Consider the following 21,696-nt stretch of genomic DNA (forward strand, 5'->3'; position numbering starts at 1 on the left):
CATAAATATTAAATTTTTTCATTTGGGCTATGTGTTTTCACATTTTTTTATTGTCAACTTTAAAAATATATGTCAGTATCTGTCAGGTTCAGTTAGGAAAACAGAAATCACACTGGGTATTTTAAACAGAGGTGATGTAATACAAGGAATTAATAGCCTGAAAGAAAAAAAAAAAGGTTAGTGAGCGAACTCAGAGATATAAATTGGAAGTAGCTACCACCTCTGGGGCTGGGAGTAGAGTAAAGTAAGGGGCAGAGATGTCAGGGTCAGGGAGCAGAGGTGAGGAGCGGCGTCCTCGGGGTGGGGTGTGGGGGAGAGGCCACTGCTTGGCTGTGCTGAGTTGGCTGACAGGGGGCCATGCAGCTGTGCTCAGACCACTGAGGGCACCGCTCAGCTGGCTCAGGTCTCTGAGGGGCTGCCTCACGGCTAGTGCTGGGGCGGCTGGGACTCCTGAGAGTGCACTGCATGGGGTGCCAAAAGGTGCTAGAGTCTTTGCCATCTGTTTGTGGTAGAGAGATGCTGACAGCTGCTGGAGGCAGAAAAAAAAAATCTCTTCTTTCTTCCAGTCTACCTCCCCTGCGCCTCTCATGGGCAGAACCTGACTGGGAGAAGCTGTCAAGTGTCTTAGAAATGTGGTCCTCATATCCCCAGCCCGAGTGTCACAGAGCACAGTGCAGAAGGGTGAGAGACAATATGTGACTAAACTATCACAGGTCCTCCTTGGCTACCAATTATCCACATGCTCTCTTCCACCCATTTTAAAACTTCTAGACTACAAGAGTAGCAACCTCACGCTTCTGTCTAGCAAGTTATAACCTCGCTTTGTGCAAACATGCTCTCACCTTCTCCCAAAATGGAGACACGGGTCTCTAATACTCTCCCCATATATCTCCGAGTGATAATTCTTTTTTTATTGGCTTATTCACTAACGACTATATATCGTGAAGTTAATTGTCACCAACACTATTTATGTAAAATAATAGGGGATTAGGAGAAAGATGAATGGAACCAAATGAGGAAGAAACCATTCATATCTGCTACTTTCTTTCTTTCTGGCGCTGGTGACAAAGCCACAGTTGATATTTATAAAGTCCCTTTTCTACCACCCATGCTTCATTTCCCTTGCCTTCAGCCAGCTGGTCAGCGTTTTTATCTACTGAGGCAACCCAAACCTTCATTTTTGAAGGGTATGGATTCTTTTTCAGTCCTGTGGTTTTCGGACATAACAAATGACTTGGGGCTGCCTTAGAGACTCCTCGCAGTGTTAGACCTAGTTTTTCCTGCCAGCACTGAGTAGCAACTGATACAGGTCAACAGGATCAATCACCCCGACCAAGTACAATAACCCTTCCCTTGTCTGTTGGTTCAGTGACTTGAGGAACCCAAATTGCCAGATGGCGACCTTACCTTCCAGTTCAATAGAACAATTGTCTTTCCTCCTTTATGAACTAAGCTCTCTAACGAGTGCCCATTACACAAAGCTGTGGGAATAGGAAAGAAAAATTCTGTAAGTGGGTTATTAGGGGTAACAGAGGAACTACTGTTATTTTCACCTCTTTATTTACGGTTCCATTGATTCTGGCTCTGGGAGAAAAAGCACCATATATTGGTCATTGGTTTAAAGCACATCCTACATCCTGGGATTGCACCTTACAGGACAGTATCTCAGAACCCTAACTGAATCTTTAGGAGGCCGTACTTCCTTTCTCTCAGGCTGGATGCTACAAGGTGTTAGTGGTAAGACCAGTGAGTTCCATTGGCATAAGCCCATTGCTATACTTTTTTTTTTTTTAATCCTGTGAAATGACTTACTTAGTCTGAAACAGTTTGTGTGGGATTCCATGGAGGTGAACAAGGCAATCCAGAAGTCCATGGTGTGTGTGTTCACAGAATTGCAAGCAGAGAAGATAAATCAATGTCCAGAATAAGTGCCTATTCCAGTGAAGACAATGTCATCCCCTCCATATCAAAGGGGTTCAATGTAGCTGGTGGCTGGGTAGTCCCCACTCCCCACCAAATGGTGCCATAACAGGAGCCAGTCTTGGCTTCTGCTATTGTTGGCTTGAGCACTTAGTGGTGGTCCCCAGATCACAGTTGGTGATGGGAAGTCCATGTTGTTGGGCCCATATACAGCCTCCATTCCTGCTATCATGTCTTGTTTACACAAACCTATTGAGCAAGTACCTTACTTGGGTATTTGGAGAAAGAAACTGACAGACATCCATTGAATAGGCTTTCTTTTTTACCTGATTATTAAGAGCTCTGTCTGTAGCAGATCCCTTTGAGAGCATTCACGTAGACCCTTAACATTCAACCAAATATCCTCATGCTCTGTGCCAGTGTAAGAGGTCTATCTACGTACTGCTTTGCAGACAATCTCCTGTTCCTTTCTTTCCAAACCCCTGACAATCCAGCCAAACCATTAGCCATTACCCATTTTAGGTATAGGCTTGTCCACATCTTGGGCCTTTTCTCAGACCACTCAAACTGGACAGTGAGCTATATTGCTTAAAGTTCTGCTCACAGCGAGGATTTCCCTTCCCCAGTGTTTTTGTTTTTGTTTTTGCACACTTCTGATCGTGGCTGTAATGCCTTATTCTTAATCTGCCAGCATAATGAGAATAAACATCTGTTAACCAGCCTCTTCCTCAGTCACTTGCTCCCTGGGGGCTCTCTGTGAAAGCCCTGCACTGAATGGAGGCAGGAAGGCAGTGCAGCCGGGGAATGGGCAATAGGATCTGGAGCCTTCAGCATGTGGGGCTAGACTGTGCCTTTGGGATGTGCCTGAGTCTGATTTCGCACATACCATTTCCACTCGGTGGTGAAGTGTTTCTGTGCATGCCTAATGGTGTGGTCTAGTAAATCAGATAACACCTAGGCAGTTACGGGCCACTCACGTCACAGGGCCAGGAGCTCATTCTCTACAAGGTCCACGAGCAAGGCCCGAGCAGTTTCTCAAAAGGAGGACAGTGATCTGGAAAAGAGGGCCCCACTTTGCTTCAGACCCTCAGGGTGTGCACTACGGCCACCCTCTTGGGGTTTGCCAGGGGCTCCCTACAGCATCCCTATTTACCACAGAAAAGTCAAGTGCTGCTGGGTCTGCTGGGTCCTAAGGCCCATGTAGCAGCATAGCTTGCACTGGATTTGTCTACAGTCTACAACCTGGATGGACTGGCTGTAGAGCCTTCTTGCACTTGGTCGTCACTCAAAGCTGGTTGTGTTATGGGTTACACACTGAATTTGGTCAGACCGGCACTCTCAAATATATCACTTGTTGCCTCCAAAATACAGAGGCCCACCAAATGGTGAAAAACGTTCTTGGTGGTACTTGGTGCAAGATGCAACAACTTGCCTTTCACTCTGGAGGGAATATCCCAGTATGATCCAGAATATTGGACCCCTAGAAACCTCATCTGGGTGACTGGCTCCTGGATTTCATGCGCTGTAAATTCTACCCTCTGACATTCATGTGTCTTAGGTACCTAAGGTACAGGATACCTGTTGTTTATCAGATTCAAAATTCATGATGTCCTCTGTGCGGTGGATCAGTTTGACCTCTTGTGGGATCAAGGTCTCTGCAGACTAGATTATGACAAAAGACTTGACATAGCCCTAAAATAAGATGATGAAGGTGTTTTCTGGTAGTCTTAAAATGTTAAATTGATATAGAGAAAAAAGCATTTGTTATACATATGAACAGCTGCCCAAATATAGGGGCTATAATATAGAAAGTTGGACTTGGACCTGGAAGATAACAAGAAAATAATTAAAATAAACTTCTTTGTACTTAATAGAATGTGGAAATATGTGGTATATAACATGGTGGTTGGGGGCAGGCATGGAAGAAACTTTTAAAGATATATCAAAATATGATTACCGGGTCTTCCTTTTAAAAACACAACAGTATATAACTTTTGTGTTACTCTTTGCTCATTATAAAACATTGTCACACCTTTAAAGGATTATATAGAAGATATATGAATTAATAATAGAAAACACTTAGATTCTGTAAATGATACAAGGTCATTGCTGCAAAGTTCAGTCCTCATAGTAGACCTGTAAAACAGTTGGACTAAAGTTTATTCCCATTTTATAGATGAGGAAAGTGAGACTTTCTGTGTTTAGGTAACTTGTCTGAGTTCTAACAGCTGATCAGTAATAGAGCTTCAAATCAAAACCAGCTATATTGATTAATATATTGATATTGGTGATATTGTTAGGATATGTGCATGTTTGCATAGTTGAGATGCTCACTTATACATTCTTATTTCATTTTTCTCCCTTCTTTGTCCCCCGCCAAACTATACCCCAAGGTGGGTAGAAACAGAGAGAAGGAGAAAGCCTGTGAGATGGAGAAAGAATGGTGGTCTTCAGTTACTTCTTCACGGAGCAGAGACCCATGTTCCTTGAAGCATCCTTGGGGAGAACTTGGAGGGGAATGACTGGATGTTGTGCCTAGAGAGGCTCTGCACTGGGCTCTGGGGCCTCCGTCCTGGCAAAGAGTTCTGTGCCAACCTTGGCAGAAATCAGCAGAGCTGCCTGAGCAGAGCATGAGAACTTGGACAATGAGCACGTGGGTGATGACTGGTGTGGATTCAAGACAAGAAGGATTGATCTATATGACATAAATCAGCCTAGGTAAGTTCCTAGGGGCTTTTTCACAACACTGGGAGGCCCAGGATTTTGCTCCAAAATCAAAATACACTCAAATGTATTTTAATTTTGGAACAAAAGGAAGTATTGTGATAGTTCTCATAAACTCTTGTTTGTGGAGTTAGCCATACCTCTTACTTGTATATTTATTTTGGGGCACAGAAGGGAAAAGCAGGGCAGCAGTGGTGATGGACTGTGATTCTGGTTATCAGAGAGCTTGAGAATTTGCTTCCTATCACCAAGGGTGGAAGAATGGCCTTATGTGCACCTTGGTAGCCCTATCAACCCAACATGTTTTCTGTTTATTATTGGTATGTGCCAGCGGCTGATTCACTTAGCTGTTTGGAAGACAGTGCTAATGAGGCCAAGGTCAGGGTTCTCATTTCCATAGAGTCAAATGCACTTAGAGAGAGAGAACTTCAGTTTCAGTTACCACAGATTAAATTCCTAACCCGCACCTACTGCCTTGTAAATATGGGCTGGGTTATGGGAGGCCAGGTGAGAGGGTGTGAATTAGTCAGCACAAAGCTCACCACCTCCAAGGGCAAAATCTCAAAGTATGTCCTGTTGACATCCTTGCAATCTGTATGAGTGTTTATGAAGGAGAACTCACACTTCTGCCACATGAACTAATTCACAAAAAAGAAGTGTATCAAACAAAGTTCTGCTAATTTTTGAGTGGAGCCTGACTGGGAAAAAGGTTCTATCATTAGTTTAGTGCCATAGCTTATCTGCACTAAACATTTTATCCATAAATACACATATTGTGGTATAATTTGCAAAAATAATACAGATTTAAAGAAGCATGCTTAAAAACCTGCAAAATGAACATGAGGATTCTAAGATTACATTTTAAATAAAAATTCTGAAAATAAAACAGTAATTAGGACATATGCAATATTCCTAAGTGTTTAGTGGGTTTTTTGTGTGGTATAATTTACAATGCACTGGTTTTAAGGATTCAGTTTAGTGAATTTTGACAGTTGTATGCACCCACGATCACTGTTCACAAAAAGATATAGAACACTTCCATCATGCCAGAAAGTTCCCTTCTGCTCTTTCCCAGCCATTTCTTCCCTCCTCCCTCCCCTCCCCCCCCATGACCACTGTTGTATCATCATGGATTAGGTTTACCTTTATTTGAACTTTATATAGATTTAATCAATATGTACTCTTTTCTGTCTGGCATTTTTCACTCAACAGAACGTATTTTTAGGTTCATGCATGTTGCTACATCATGACAAAAGTTTATTTCTTTTTATTTTTATATGTAGATACTATAATGTGTCCATCATCCTGTTGGTGGTTATTTGGGTTGTTTCTTGTTTTCTATTACTATGACTAAGGCTGGTATAAACAGGTTCCTAAAATTATTAAATTCTAATTTTTTCATGCTAATGCTCTGAGAGCAGAAAAAGTTCCTTACAGTAACTCATGAAAAACTGTTTTCTAGTCCTTTACTTGGCTTTGATTTTCTTTAATTGTTATCAAGATTCAGGAGTTGCAAATGTTGGATTTTTGCAAGTGACTGATAGGTTGTTGGTATGGTATTGAGAAGTACAAAGTAAAAAAGCAGGTTAGCTTCCACTTCCTGAGTCATGCCATTAAACCCAAGTGTGCGTGTGTTTGCATTCTACTTTCCAAAGTTTCTCCTGATTGTCAATACAAATTCATTCAGGAATTCATTATTTGTATATTCAACAAAACTTCATCAGACTCCTATCATACATATGTTTGTTAGGGCAAGGTTATTTTTGGATCAGAAACCAGATGATGTTTGCTGTGCCTAACACAATGCCTAGCACATAGAGGAACCTACATGGGTATTTTTGAATGAAGGAAGGAACTCTTGGTTTAGTGTGGAGATTGACCTGAATACAAATAAACTGGTACGGGAGAAGAATGGGTAAACTACTGTGGAAACATCAAAACTATAAATACATGATCCTGTTTTTACCTGGATTCCACTTGATTATATTGTTGTAATGACACTTTCTCTGTTGGACTGGACTTTGTCTAATTATGGCCCCCCATCCCTCATTTCAGGGTGGAACAGAGACTGTTTCCTTTTAGTCTTGGTATCTCTAGCACTCAGCCCATGGCCTGGCACTCAGAAGGGAGTGACCAGCTCTGTCTAGGTTTGCCAAAAGAAAAAAAAAAATAAGCAGGAAAGGGACATTTGAGATGGGCCTTGGAGAGGAGACCTGGCAGTAGTGGCTGTGGGGGATGGTATTCCAAATAAGAAACTGATCTGTGGAGGTCCTTTGGGTACTAATTGTTTTGAAAAATGTTCCCATTTAGTATTCCTAAATCATCATCATGATTTTGAATCCCTTTTAGCAATTCAGTTTTTAATTAACTTTTTAAAAGCCCTTTCTACACACATATATACATAGCAAGTGGCCCTGAGCTAATATTTTTTTCTTATAAAAGATTATATTCTTGTCATTAAAAAAACACAATTATTTCATGGAATGCCTTAAATACAAAAGAAGACTATGACAAAAACAAAGTAGTTGGCTAACATTTCAACAGATACTTTTATCTTGAATAGAATGAATAAAAGGAATTGTTATTGTGATGATTTTTAGCCATTCCAGGTAGAAGAATGATCTGTTTTTCAAATAATTAAAAAAATTAAATGGTTTCATCTTCATAATTTATAACCAGATCTAGCCAGTTTAGTTTATTGCCGAAGACTATGAATTCCATTGGTTTAAAGAGAATATCATTAACAAAAAAATTAGAATCTCTTTATTTCCCATGTATCATATAAGTGGAAACTTACATAAGGATTCAGGAAGAGTACCTTTTTCCCCCTTTATGCTTATAGGCATTGAGTAAATTGCATACGAAACTTCTCTGATTGAGTGTTGGAGGTCATCTTCTGGCAAGCATGGCACACAATGACTCTAAGCATTATGAATTCTAAGATGTAAATTACAGGAGCTTTGAAGACAGGAATCATTCTCCCAGGCAATGCATTGCACAAAGGAGCAGAGTGGAAATTTCATCATTTATGTTTTAGTTTGGAGACATCATCTCCTCAATTCTTCCCTTCCCTATTTTGTGCCAGCAGATTTCAAAATAAAAGAAATCTCATATTCTCTATAGATATAATGTGGAAGTCTAATATATCAGAATTCAGAATAAAAAATTTTCCCATGCCTTTAATAAGATCTTAAATCATTGGAGAAGTATTAATTAAACTTTACAAAGCAACTCTCTAAGATGATTTGATCAATTCAAAAACATAATTGTAAAATCTGTACTCAACTTTCAATTACTATATATTCCAGTAGAGAAAAAGCATAGATAAGAGAAACCACAGATAATACCCAAACCATTTCTACTCAATGAATAACAGCACAGATGCTTTTAAAAATGCAGCTAATCCAAAATAATTTATATTTGACCTTAGAATGCATTAAGTGATTTTTTTCATGAAACCCTGTGAAAATTTACTATCATAATTAGGCTTTCTTCCTGTATATATGCTGATTACTAAAAGGAAGGAATATCTATATGTCAGGCTGTGTGTCAGAAGTGGTCCAGTTATATGTGTTATTGCCTCTCTGCAATCTGCAAAGTGATTCATCTATATGTGGTTTGCATTTCATTGAATTTTAGAGATGAGAGAGTTCTTCTAGATAGACTATGTAAGCATGGGCCCAGCTCATTTGATAAATAGCAAGGAGGCCCACTAGTGTGACAAATGATTTGCTAGGGCTGGTTAATAACATTATTATTTACTATATGAGAAAGAACTCTAAATTTCCTACAATTGGAGAGTGTTTGAGTAAATTATGGTCCATCAACCTCATGTCATTCAGCTACCATTACAAAAGATGTAACTAGGTAGCAATAGCCTCAACTGAGACATCCCTGCTTCTAGGCTAGGCCCGTCTCTATTTCCCATATCTGGGTTGGATGCCCCTCCTTGATTCTGCCCTTGAGATTGAATATACCCTATTGTATTTAGATGCTGTTTTTGAAGCCTGAAACCATGGTGACATTGTTTATCATTCAGTTTTAGATACTAGACAAGTGCCTGGCTCATCATCATCATTCATTAAATATTATTTAAAATTCAATAGAATGTTATTAATACAAACAGGAAAATTAGGATAAAAATATATCCAACTATACATATAGTCAAATATTTTTCAGCTCTCTCCTTTTCTGTACCCATCTCCTTCCATATTTAGAGCTAATCCTCTCCTACCTGGTTTCCCTGCTTGGTATACAAGAGCCAGAGTGGATGACTTGGAGTGGCAAGATGCTGGACTGTCACAGATAATATACAAACTGTACATGGCATTTAGAAGTAATGGTACTGACAGGGAAGCAACTTTTTGACACAGGCTGAAAAAGAAACCCCTAAACATACAGTTTTTAAAAAACCCCACCATCAATGTGCTCAACAGACACTCCCACCCCACAGCTGAGACTTTCCCCAAACCTAAGCAAATCACACCTCCTCAGTGACCTCTAGAGACTGACACAGGAGACAAGGGTAGTGGTCAAGCTAAGGCCCAGATTTCCTGCCCTTTAGAGCAGTGCCTTGTGAGTGCCCCATTGTCTTTTCAGCTTGGGCTGCCATAACCAAGCATCACAGACCAGCTGGCTTAAACAATAGACATTTATTTCTCACAGTTCTAGAGGCTGGTAAGTCAAAGATCAAGGTGCAGGGAGATTCAATGTCTGGTGAGAGTCCTTTTCCTGGCTTACAGATGTCTGCCTTCTCATTGTGTCTTCACATGATAGAGAGAGAGAGACAGAGAGAGAGAGAGAGAGAGAGAGAGAGAGAGAGAGAGAGAGAGAGAGAGAGAGATAGAGATAGAGATAGAGAGAGAATGCTTTGGTTTCTTCTTTTACCTATAAAGGCACTAACCCTATATGGGACTCCCCACTCATGGCCTCATCTAAACCTAACTACCTCCTAAGGCCCATCTCCAAATACCAACACAATGTGAGTAAGCATTTTAACATATGAATTTTGGAGGGGCACAGACCTTCTGTCCAAAACACACATGCATCTTAAAGGGAGAGCAGGAATGGGACCAACTGAGCATTAGTCCTGTACTGCTCAGGACTTTGCTCCTTTCCTTGGACAAACCTGTTCCATTCCCACAAATTTAGGACTAGTTTTGCTTTAAAAGGTTATCTTTGAAAAATAATAAATACTTTTTCTTGTATTAGGCCAGTTGCTAAGAGCGTTATGTCTCAGAATCTCATAATTAAGTTCACGTGAGGTCATTGTGGACCAATGTAGCTGGAAAGGATGCAACAATGATGGGGCCAGCCTTTGTAAGGGGGGGGGTGGTGGAGTGGCTCCATGTATGTTTCAGGATGAGGTCCAGTTATAGAGCAAGAATACCTGAGAAGTGTGAGGAACCCAAGAATGGAGACACTGAGAGTGGGCAATGTCCCAAAGTCCAGGAAGGTAGGCAGTTGACATCAGGAGTATTTATCTTCAGATACCAGGTCTCTACCATGTGACTGGGGCTTCAGGGCTCTTAGAGCATCTTGACTTTTTCCTTCCCACCACTTACAACAGGTTGTAATTATGTACCTACTTGTGTGACTTTTTTCACCCTATGTCCCATTAGGCAAATACCATGAATTTTTGTCTTGTTTTGTTCCTGCTACTCTATCCTCAGGCTTAGCACAGTGTTTGGCATGTAATAAGCATGCATATGTATTTCTTGACTGAATAAGTGATTGCGTAAATGAATTAACTTGAGTTCATTGCATGTATTTACAGAGGGACTGAGTAAGCGAGTAGTCACACACAGCTTTATTTATGGAGAAGGCGGCAAAAACACAGTTATCAAATGGTTTGGGACCAGAGAAGTAAGCCTATATGCTTAGACTCAGAATCTAGGGTCAAAGTTATTTGTCTGTCCTGCCTAAGGTCATATGGGGTCTGGGGCTTTTGGATTAGGACTGAACCTAGGTGTCCGTAGGTGCTCTCAGCAGCATGGAGAGGTCTGGAAGCAATGCAGGGGCAGGGCTGACATGGTGAGTTTTGAGCACATTTGGTTTAATTTATCCCTTTAAGCTCAGAAGGCAATTACAGATCTTTCTCAGAGTTAAGGGTGTACATGAGATCCTTTTTCTCCCTTTCCCTCCCTAAAGTCTTTGGTCCAGCCTGGATTATGATATTTGAAGTCAAGGAAACACCAGCAATCATCTGAAAACACCACCATCACCCCCATCCCTGGTTCTCCAAATGTTAGTGTTCTTCTGGCCACACACGTACACACACAAATCAGTGGATGTAAATGTACTGGTTTGTGCACAGCCCCTGCAGCACACTGAGAGAGCAATATTCAGGGTCCTTCCCCATTCCTTGAGTAGGTCTTCATAAAAGAGTGGCTTCTCTTCGACTATAGAAGGCTGTGGAGGGAGGCCTAATAGAATTCTTCTGTATAGCAGTGAATCATGTACATATTTATACATTGAGTGTTGGAGGGATCTCACGTTGTCCTCTGAACCTGACCCTCGCTGAAGCCCAGCTAGGGCGGTCACCATCTCTCATTCACAGGAGGGCCAGTGCCTCTTGCAATCAAGCTCTCTCTCCAATAAACCACACTGCTTAGTGCTCACCCTGGTGTGATAAAACTGTGGCGGGGCTAATAATAGAAACCACAAATCCTGCCTGCCAATCCTGCATTCTAACCTCTAATCCACTTGTAGCAAGGGCAAATGTTTTCAGGAAAATAAAATGACTACATAGAGCACAGTGATACATGGCTCCTATTGTCAGATCTTCCCCTCGAAAGCCAAGAAATGAGGGCTGGATTTCACCCTCCACACTTTCATCATAGACTTAGTTTCAACCTTCCTCTAATTTCTAATTCAATCTTAATTACAAAAGCAATGAAAAAAGAACACAGGCAGGAGGGGGAATGAGACATAAATTTCATCACTGTTACAACTTTTGTAATGATGGGAATCTGTCTTTTGTGTTTCAGTACAATGCAAAGAACCTAATAGAAGTTCAGTATTAGATTGATAGGACTCTTAGGTTTGTCAGATGGAAAGCTGGCTAAGTGGGTGAATTCCTTAATCGAGTGGCTAGATTTGAGGACCTGAGGCGGCCTGCTCAGTGAAAAGTACCCTCAGAAAACCTAAGTGTGGGCCCCAGCTCGCCAATCATATCTGGTTCAAAGAGACAAACTATTTCATCTCCCGAGCCTTGGAGCTCTTATCTCTAAAACAGCATTGAAAGTAGCAGCCCTGTTCACAGCACAGAGCTGTGTGGGGCTCAGTGGGAGAGAATGTATAGGAAATGCTGAATAAGCTGTAAATCTATCTATAACTACGAGGAATTATTACCACTGGACACAAACCCATTTATTGTTCCTGATTGGCTGCACACATAATTCAAATTCCCCAGAAAATAGCTCAGCCTTCGTTTCCCGCTGTGTGGTATGCAGCTTCTAAACATTCCTCCTGAAACCTTGCCTCTTGCCCTTCAGTCTTGAGGGTCTACACAGAGCTCTGGGGCTCAGTTAACTATTCCATCTCCAGCCAGCTGAGGGGCAGGAATTCCTGTCTCAATCTGTGTTCTATTTTTATTATTTACTTATTGATTTTAGAGAGAGGAAGGGAGAGAGAGACATCAATTTGTTGTTTCACTTATTTATGCATGATTGGTTGCTTCTTGTATGTGCCCGGAGATCGAACCTGTAACCTTGGTGTAGCAGGAGGACACTCTGACCAACTGAGCTACCCAGCTAGGGCTGGATGGCCCGGCCCTTCTGCCTCTTGGTCACTGAAGAGCTTTCACAAAGGCGGAAACCAGAGGGGAATCAAACAGGAACTTCAGTGAAAGATAAGTTCTGGAAGGAATCTGATTTAAGAAATGAGATATGTAAACAGGACTCAGAAAGCTGTGGCTACAGACTTCTCTTATGAGGCTTCAACTTTTTCAGTTTTGAAACTCCATGCTTGCTTTGCTGGGTGAATGTCCGTGAACTGAGGAATATTGAGATTTCTCCGCTGGTCATGTGATAAACTTAAAATATTTTTCTCATTCGGTATTATTTTTGAATTTTCATGGCACTAATGAAACTAATGAGAAACAACTATATGCTGTTGGGAAGGGTGAGTGAGCATATTTTCAGTCCAAGTTTTGGTGGTTCAGTCTTTCTAATTAAATGCATGACAATAGATTTATTATTGAAAAAATAAAGAAAGAGGTCAGGCAAAATCAGCAATTGATCATTGGCAGACACTCAGTCATCTACTCTTTTTTTCAAGAAGCCAATTTATTAGTTTCTTGTGTATCTTTCCAATATTTTTATACAAATACAAGCAAATACAAATACATATTTATATTATCTCCCCTTACTTCACATAGGTGAGTCACCTACTCTTTTATGTCAGAAATCTTATAGCTGTCTTTAAATAATAATAACAAAACATAGCTATGAGAAGATAAATGTTTTAGTCCTAGACTTTCGCTGGTCAGTAACATCCAACTGTGAGGTCCTGGTAGTTAACAGATACATGCTTGGCTATAGTAGCCGCTAGTCAGTTTCTCCTTGGTTCCTACAGGCTGCCAAATAATAATGCCTTCACTCTGGTCTGAAATGAAAATAAAATCAGGAGAGAAAGAAGATATGAAGTGGAACAATGTGGTTAAGAAATTCTCATGCCTTTGTCCTTTAAAAAGAGAAATAAATAAAAAGGAACTCTCTTACAAATAAGGCCAAAGAGAATATTAAATGTGCACACCATGAGTCAAGGAAAATAGTATTAACATTTTTTCATCAAAGTGGTCTTGGCTGCATATCTGAAACTTATGTTCAGATATGCTCTCTGTCAGTGCATTTGTATCAAACCACAAGTGTCTGAGTACTTATTGCTTAAGTGCTTAGTTTCTAGGGTGTTTTGTTTCTGTTTTTTTTGTTTTGTTTTTTGAAAAATTTTCCCTTTTCTTTTTGGCCCTTGAATATCCAAAGAATGAATTTGTTAACAAAAAGTAAGACTAGCCAATAGACGAACAAAAATGAGAAAACTCCTCTATGATTCAAGACAAGAGTGAAATATTTTTTTAGTCTTTTCTTTTTCCAAGCAGATTTAATTTAGAATTATGAACCAAGAAAAATTACAACATCATACTCTGGCCAGCTTACCACAGACAATGGCTTGTATGACCAATGGGAGTCATGGGGGAAGGGAAATTCAGAGAGCAACGAGGAACTTCTTTGTCATCTCAGAGTTTCACAATACACACAGGAAGCATTTGTAGCTGGCCCTCTGTTAGCCCAAAAGATTAGCTAATCTCTTGTTTCACCATAAAATGCATTTTTAGCACAAGGTCCTGAACTGCAAGCAAAGACTCACTGTGGCAGACTCACAGTCTTCCTGAATTACAGTTGAAAGATTCTTTACATTGTTCGAGTTGATTTGGGCAATCAGGAAACTGGGATGGTTTCTGGGCTGTGCTGGGTTGTGCATGGGTGGGCTCTCTACAGCCCACCAATGGAGCAAGCCAATTCCCAGGTCCAGCGTGCCCTGTGAATTCTGCAGCCCTGTTCTTAGAGTGGTATCAGATTTCTGAAACCAGGAGATGGATTAACTGTCCAGGTGCCCCAGCCAAATTCCAACTCAAATTAATACATCCTGTCTATACAACCTTTCACCTCTATATAGTGGAACTGTGACTTCTGTTGTTCACAGAATAAAGATAAGCAGCTCATTTACCACGGTGGTTTCTGAACACCTTTACAGCCAGCCTGCTTCACCATTCATGAGCTGCCCTCTAGTCCTTTATTCCCCAGACATAGTCATTTATTTCTACAATGCTTGGAAGAATTTTTGAAATGATAATTATTTTAATGTGTATGAAGAAGTCACAGAATTATTGTGCTAGAAGCAGCTTTAAAGATTATCTTATCCAATGGTCCAATGCCTTTTATTTTACAAAGAAAGACATGAGAAGCCCAGAGAGGTTAAGTGCCTGCTCAAGGTCACTCAGCTGGTTAGCCCCTGTAGATTTGCAATGTGAGCACATGGTTAATTCCTAAACTATTCCCACAGCTCCTCATTAAGCAAAGGCCCCAAGAGAGCAGTTTTGTCACACATTCCACACCCAGCACTTTTCACCTCTCAGACTTTGTGAGGACACCACCAAGAATGCCTTCAGCCTGAGATCAACTTGGAGGGTCAGCTGCTTGTAGGGTTTCCTGTGCACTGAGGCAGCATGACAGCTGGGGAGTATCTATCACATTTGTCTTTTTGAATAACCCCATAACTAAGCTGGAATTCAGCATAGGTTCCAAATTGCAAAAAGAACCAAATTCATGTGCTTTATCCCACAAGTTTCCACAAGGTTCCACAAGGTTCTCTCTCTAAATAGAAAACGCAAAATTATAAACAGTAAGAACAAATTAGGGTGAAGGGAAAATTGTTTTGTTTTTGATAGGAAAATAATAAAGATAGGTAAAATTTGTACACAGAAATAAATATCATGAAGTCCCTGTTCAGTGTCTGGGAAAGGGTGTCATCTTTGGCTCTGAGCTCCTTAGTGGCCTCAGCAAAGTGGGATAGATGATCTATTATAAGATTCAGAATATTTGCAACATTAAAAAATTCAATTCAAAAGAATATGTAGTGTTTGCTCATACTAAGGCCAGAGAGAAATTTCTTCCCTTAATAACATCCTCTCCGTAGATATAGTAGTGAATTTCATACAGCTATTTCTCATTATGTTTCTCCTCTATGCAAGCTGAAGGCACAACAACTAATGTGATCAAAAAAGGTGTTTCCAGGATATTGAGGGTGGGTGCAAAGCAATGGCTCTGAGTACATACCAGTGTTCTGAAATAAGTGGATTTTAGGTCCTTTAGGAAATCTTTGGTAGAGAAGGAATTAAATAGAGAGTCCAGTGAAGATACTGGTTCCTAAAGTAAAGGCTGCTAATGCTCCCGAATCTCCACATTCTCTGCTCCTTTTCAGGCCACAGCTAGAAAACATTTCTCAGTCACCTTTGCAGTTAGGTGTCACCATGTGACTGAATTTGGGCCAGCGGATTATGAACATGCCTGGTCCACTTGTGCAACATTCCACTCTTTTCCACCCACCCTTTGAGCTCCGAGGACTCCAAGGATCAAGGGGAGGCCTGAGCTACAAGATGGAAGGAGCCTGGGTCCCTCCATGACTGTCTTCAATGGACTCTGACATGCACAAGAAAGAAACTTTTATTGTATTTCTTGCGCTTCATGGATTCCTTTGTTTCAGCAGGCAGCATTATAGTAAACAGTATAATCTTTAAATTGTTCAAACTATAAGTCACATGGATGGGGCAGATGGTCTCAGCAGCTACATAATCCATTCACTCCTTTTTACATTTAAAAAAAAACCACCAAAATTACTACTATTTTAAGGCTATGTTATTTGACATCCAATAGTTTCTGGGAATCAGACTGCCTCAGCTTGAACCTTAACTTTGCCATTTGTGGGCCCTGGGCAAATTACCTCCATCTCTAAGCCTCAGATCCTCCATCTGTAAAAGGGCAATAACAACGGGACCTGCTCTGAGAGCTGTTGGAGGGGCTCAGCCTGGGATTTGGCGTGTGGCAAGCACATGACTAATGTTAGGTAGTAATGCTGCTGTCCTTTAGAAATGCATACTCGTAAATGTGGCTTCCATGGGGAAAGCCCAGGGCAGAATGAGCTGAGTCTGGGCAAAGCTGGCTGAGTTTCTAGCAGGAAAGCAGTTCAGAGTAACCAGGCTCTCCTTCCCATCCTTCCCTCTTCCCTTCTTTGTCAATCCAAGTAAGAGCCTATTCAGCCTTCAGACTTTGAACCAGGCTGCACAATCTGAGACCTGCTCAATCCATCTGAAATTTCTGAATGATTTTCATATGATCTTTCTGGGGAAAGGAAGGGTGAAATAACAACAACAATAATGGTTCCTGAAAATAAGTACAGGCTTTCAAATGTAAGAAGTTCTTTTTTTTTTTGTCTATTTAAGAAGCCTGTGATGATTCTATCAGAACATTTTTTGATGTTGGAAAGTCTTACAATATTATTTGATAAGGCATGTTTCTGGAAAGATAATTTCACAAAAATAGACATGTTTGTATTGATACAAGAAATAACTCAATTTCTGAGTGAAAGATTATGCACTAGGTAAATCTTTCTTGAGGAATTTAGTGTCTTCTTTCCTTGCCTCTTACTGGAAATATAAACATAGCTGGAGTCTTGGCTAATAATAACCTCACAATGTGTGTAGACCTGGCCTTCCTCAACAGCTTGCTGAGTTATTTGTGTCAGAGTGGATTTTATCATAAGTACATTTCTTTTCTTGCTATCGCATGATGCACTATTGAATTTCCCATCATACAAACTTTCTAATCTCATTTACAGTCATGGAGGTTAAAGATAGATAATTAATCAGCATGTAAGTAGGTTATAATCTGTAAAGTAAACCAGATATGGCTAGACTAGAAGCTATGTGGAGCATTGCAGGGGCTCTGGACTGGGGACCCTGCTTCTAGTCAGCTATGAATGAGTCCTATGTGTTCCCACAGCTCCTTGATTTCTCTGTGACCCAGTTTTTATATGTAAAAATTGAGTTTATTTCTCTCAGTAGCTCCCCAATCTTAAACAGTATAATGAGCATCATAGTTCTAAGTTTACTGTCTTTCACTTATGATGCAAGACAGACCAACCCCATATAGGATTGCTGTGGCTTTTTGTGAACATAGGAAAATATATACAGGGAGACTAGCCAGTCTCCTTGTTCTTAATTCTTTTTAATTCCATGAAATGACAAATGACAAGTTATCTAGGTGTTGATCTGGGCTGCTTTCCTCCCATCCCATCCCATCCCATCCCATCCCATCCCATCCCATCCCATCCCATCCCATCCCATCCATTCATTTATTTTTACATTTAATTTGCATAGCACTAAAGGAAACTTCTGAGAATGTCTTTGGGCAAGTAGCAAACTTACAAAGTGACTTAAGTTCTGGTTTGACTTGAATTCTTTACCAATTCTTAATGTACTTAGAACTTAGCCATTTAGTTCATCTGGCTTGTTCACAATTGACTCAACAGTTATCCTTTGTCTTGGGGTTCCTCTCCATTCATCAAACATTCTGTGAGTATAACTGGAAATAAAGGGGTGCTTGAGAATGGATTTAGAGAACTGTAGGTACCTTTACATTTGTAAGATGCTAACAAACAGAAGAATGCAAACTGAAAAAGGGGTGACTTAGAAAGCTGAATTTCTTTGACTCAAAGAAGATGAGACTTTACCAAGGAAAGTAAAAGGGCAGAGTTGTTTCCTGTTGAAGAACTGGCTGAATAGTGTAGTCATTGTACCATGTGAAAGAATGTTTCACAACAGGACTGCAATGCATGCAAGACCCAACCTGACCACATAGTACGTGATACCCCTGTACTCGAATCCAGGTCTCTGTAAACCTCAGTTGCACCTTGGCTCTCAGTCAGTTTGATTCCTGTAATATTACTCAGTGTGATGTGCCATTGGCTAATTTTATTATTTTGGAGAGTAGGAAGTGAATGATAGCCAATTGCTAAGGAAAGCCACAGCCCCCCATTTAGTCCGGTGAGTCGTGGAAGGCGTGTGGGGTGGTGAGGAAGCAACAGAATAGCAAGGGTTTAACACTCAAATGCTCTTGTACTCCAGGCTGGGTGGTGGTGTTGCTGTTGTCCTGATTTCTGTTTTTCCATCAATGGTGGCAGCGGTTATTGGATAGGCCTTGGCCGGCTCTCTAGGGTTGCTGCTCTGCCCAGTGACTGTATCTTTCCTGTCAACATGCTGATCATACTTGGAAATTATGAGTCAGTGAAATGTAGCCGCAAGCAGTGGGGGTGGGTAGATTACGAGGGAAAGTGCAGCCAAGACTTCCTGTACCAACTCAGGGTCATTATCTTTGGGGGAAGATAGGGACTCACTATGGCAGTAGGAACACCCATATCCACCTGGCACTTGCTGTGTACAAAATGCATTCGGGGAAAGTATGGGGAACAAATTTAAAAAAGCAAACGGATTTAAACCTTCTTTGCAGACGTCAGGGTGGAGCTTTGAGACCCATGTTATAATATCGCTGTTATTGACATCTTCAGCTTGCTATTACTTGGTGAGACTCATTAACTATTCACGTTTGTCTGCCCTCATTCAACTCCTAGCAAATGCAGCTTCAGTCCTATTTAAAATAATAGAGTGAGATTGGTAACATTACTGATTTAACAGGAAATTAGAAGACTTACATCCACAGAGCTTAGGTAATTGACACCAACAGCTCTTTCCTTGTAATTTATGCACTCTGATTGATTTCATTCCCCAGCTAGTCCTAAAAGAATCTCTGAAGCATATTTAGCCATCAGATTACTGTGCAAAGGAATTAAATGAGTATTACCCTGCTTGCTATCTATCCCAGAGCTGGTAAAAAGTTTCTAAGTGGTTTGGAGCTCAGGATTCTGTCTAAAATTATAATTCTACTATAAGAGCTCAGCCTCAGAGCATGTCTTTGTTAAGTGACAACTGTAAATTTATTTGAGGAAATCTTACTGATAACAAGGACACGATTACAAATGGGTCATTCATTTATGCTTTTAAGAGTATTTTTATAAACTATATCTAGATATGTGTTCCCTAGAATGCCCTAAAAAACATTCACTGACCTATAATAGTGCTGTTATAAATGACCCATTTCCAGATGTTCATTCAGTGTGGTATTTGCATCATAATATATGACTATGCTTTATGTTCCCCATCCCCTTCCCCGACATAATTAACAACGCTGAGTACAGGACGTTTGATAAATGAGAAAGAAACACTAAATCCATGTGTTCTACCCTAGAAACCTCATAAAACAATGGCAAAGTAGAGGCTGTAAACCTACAGTGTTCAAGTAAATCATGAGAATTACTTTTGGCTATTTATTTAGCAGGGTAGGCATGGTCTGGGATCTATCTGCCTATTTCTGTAGCTTCATATACCATCATGTTCCCTCTTAGGACTTTTACTCAGTCATGTGGAATAGTCCAGAGTTCCTCATGCTCATCTCCCTGTTGGACACACCAGAGATGCTGTTCCAGCTCACTCTTCTTCCTGGCTTGTCCTTGAAATCTCAGTTCAAGCTCACCGCCTCCAAAATCCCTTCATGATTCCATAATCTCCTTCAAATCTTCCTCCTCTGTGCTCCCTTAGCAGCCCGTGACTGAGCCCATCCTAACCTTTGTCACATAATATTATTTGTGTGATTTACCTGTTTATCACTCCATTGGACTGTAAGTTGCTTGAGGGCAGAGATCATGAGTTGTTTAATCATGAATTGCAGCATCTTTAACTACACTGGACACAAAAATGGAGTTGATAAGTGTATCCCCCCCTCCCCCAAAGGATTTGTGAATGCAGAATGCAACTCTTTGAAAGCCCAAATTTATGTGATGTCACCATTTTCAAGTCAAACCTAAAATTCAGTCTTAAATATTTTTAGCCAGAGTTGGAGTTCTTGGATTCCCACAGGAGCGGAGACCCCAGGAGTACCCTGGGCTCAAGAACCCTCACTGTAAAGACCAGGAATCCAGGTGGCCTACAGGTCTAGGGACGTCAGGAGTGTGTGATGGGCACCCTCGATTGGCTTGCTCAATACCTTTCAGCCATCTTCATTCGAAATTCCTCACAGCTTGCTGAGGCTAGAAAGCTAAAAACTTCATTGCTGGAAATCCCTTGCAGGTAGGGTTCCAAGAATCAGATAAACTCCAGAGACTTTAATTTGAAGTAGAGAAGCACGTTTGTGGTGGAGGTGGCCTGGTTCTGAAAGCTGCGGCTTCCTGAGCCGGCAGGAGACCTCCTGATTCAGCAGCTTCTGCACCAATGGAAATAGGCTTCCCAGGGGAGGCACAGGCAGTTGGGTCTAGGGTCTGGGAGTTGTGCCTGGGAGATCACAGCCTAGAGCAATGTTTTTCAAACTACAGGTAATGAAATCTAATTAGTGAATTGGCGTAAGCATGAAAAATCAAACAAACAAACAGAACATAATGGTATAGAATAAAATGGAATAGAGAAAATATTTGAGTGCATTGCCCCTAGTAAAGGTGAATTTGTTTTATGCAGCTGTATTTCAGTTTTATGTGTGTACATACATTTATGTACGTGTACTCTGAGTTGTAATAGAAAATGTATATATGGCCATGAGTTTCAGTCACAAAAATCTACGAACATCTGGCCTAGAGCCTTACCTTTAGCATTTTCAATAATCTTCTTAATCCCTTCCTGTTTAAACTAATCCAGAGGGTTTTTTGTTTTTTTTTTAATCTGCAGAACATCTGTTCTGCTGCCCATCAGGCAGCATAAAGGTCTACAGATTTTCTGCTTTTAAATTGTGAGTTGCAGAGAGGTACATGGCATTTATTTCAACTAACAGCTTCCTCCCATGGTTTTTCCAGGCACTCTCCAATACCTTCTTTAATAAGTACAAGATAAAAGTGTAAGATACAAGTATATGTTTGGAGGCTCCTAACTTTTTCTGGTTCCACAGCATGTTCTGGTAACCACAAGGAGAAATTTGCCCTTGAACTATCCCAACAAACTCCTTGAGAATTCCTCCTTCCTCTCCTGGCCCTCGTTGGTGAGAGGGGGCTGGGGAACAGCCTGAGGAGACCAGTCCATACCCACACACTTCCAAAACTCTGGGGCTCCTGCAACACAGCTCAGAAGGGGATATGCCCAGAAATGGCCAGGCTCCGGGCATCCCAGGAGGGACTCATTTAAGGCAGCCATAAAAGTCATAATAGGTGTTGGGTGTAGTGGTCCTGTACAATATTTTAAATTCATTATAAAGAGGCAGAATAAAGATATGACAGCAATGTGTGGACAAGTAAAATTTCGTGATGATCAAGACAGGAACAGATTTACACACTCTCTAAATTGCTGCTCTGGGCAAAAGTTTAGCCAACAGCACAGGATCAAAAAAACATAGGTACCCTAACAATTCTTCTTAGTGTTCTTAATTAACTTAATGCTTCCTTTATGCCCTTCTTGATGGA

At 40.7% G+C, this 21,696-nt stretch overlaps 1 long non-coding RNA gene across 1 annotated transcript in view; it reads left to right on the forward strand.

Moving 5' to 3' along the window:
- LOC308557329 overlaps positions 1-21,696 on the forward strand; it is a 473,078-nt gene that overhangs the window by 69,464 nt on the left and 381,918 nt on the right. Inside the window, exon 2 of the long non-coding RNA XR_013998814.1 lies at positions 4,314-4,638. This is a non-coding gene — a long non-coding RNA (uncharacterized lncRNA). The remainder of the gene's footprint in view (positions 1-4,313; positions 4,639-21,696) is intronic.

This window comes from Miniopterus schreibersii (genome assembly GCF_964146895.1).
Source record: "Miniopterus schreibersii genome assembly, chromosome: 5".
Lineage (NCBI taxonomy): Eukaryota > Metazoa > Chordata > Mammalia > Chiroptera > Miniopteridae > Miniopterus > Miniopterus schreibersii.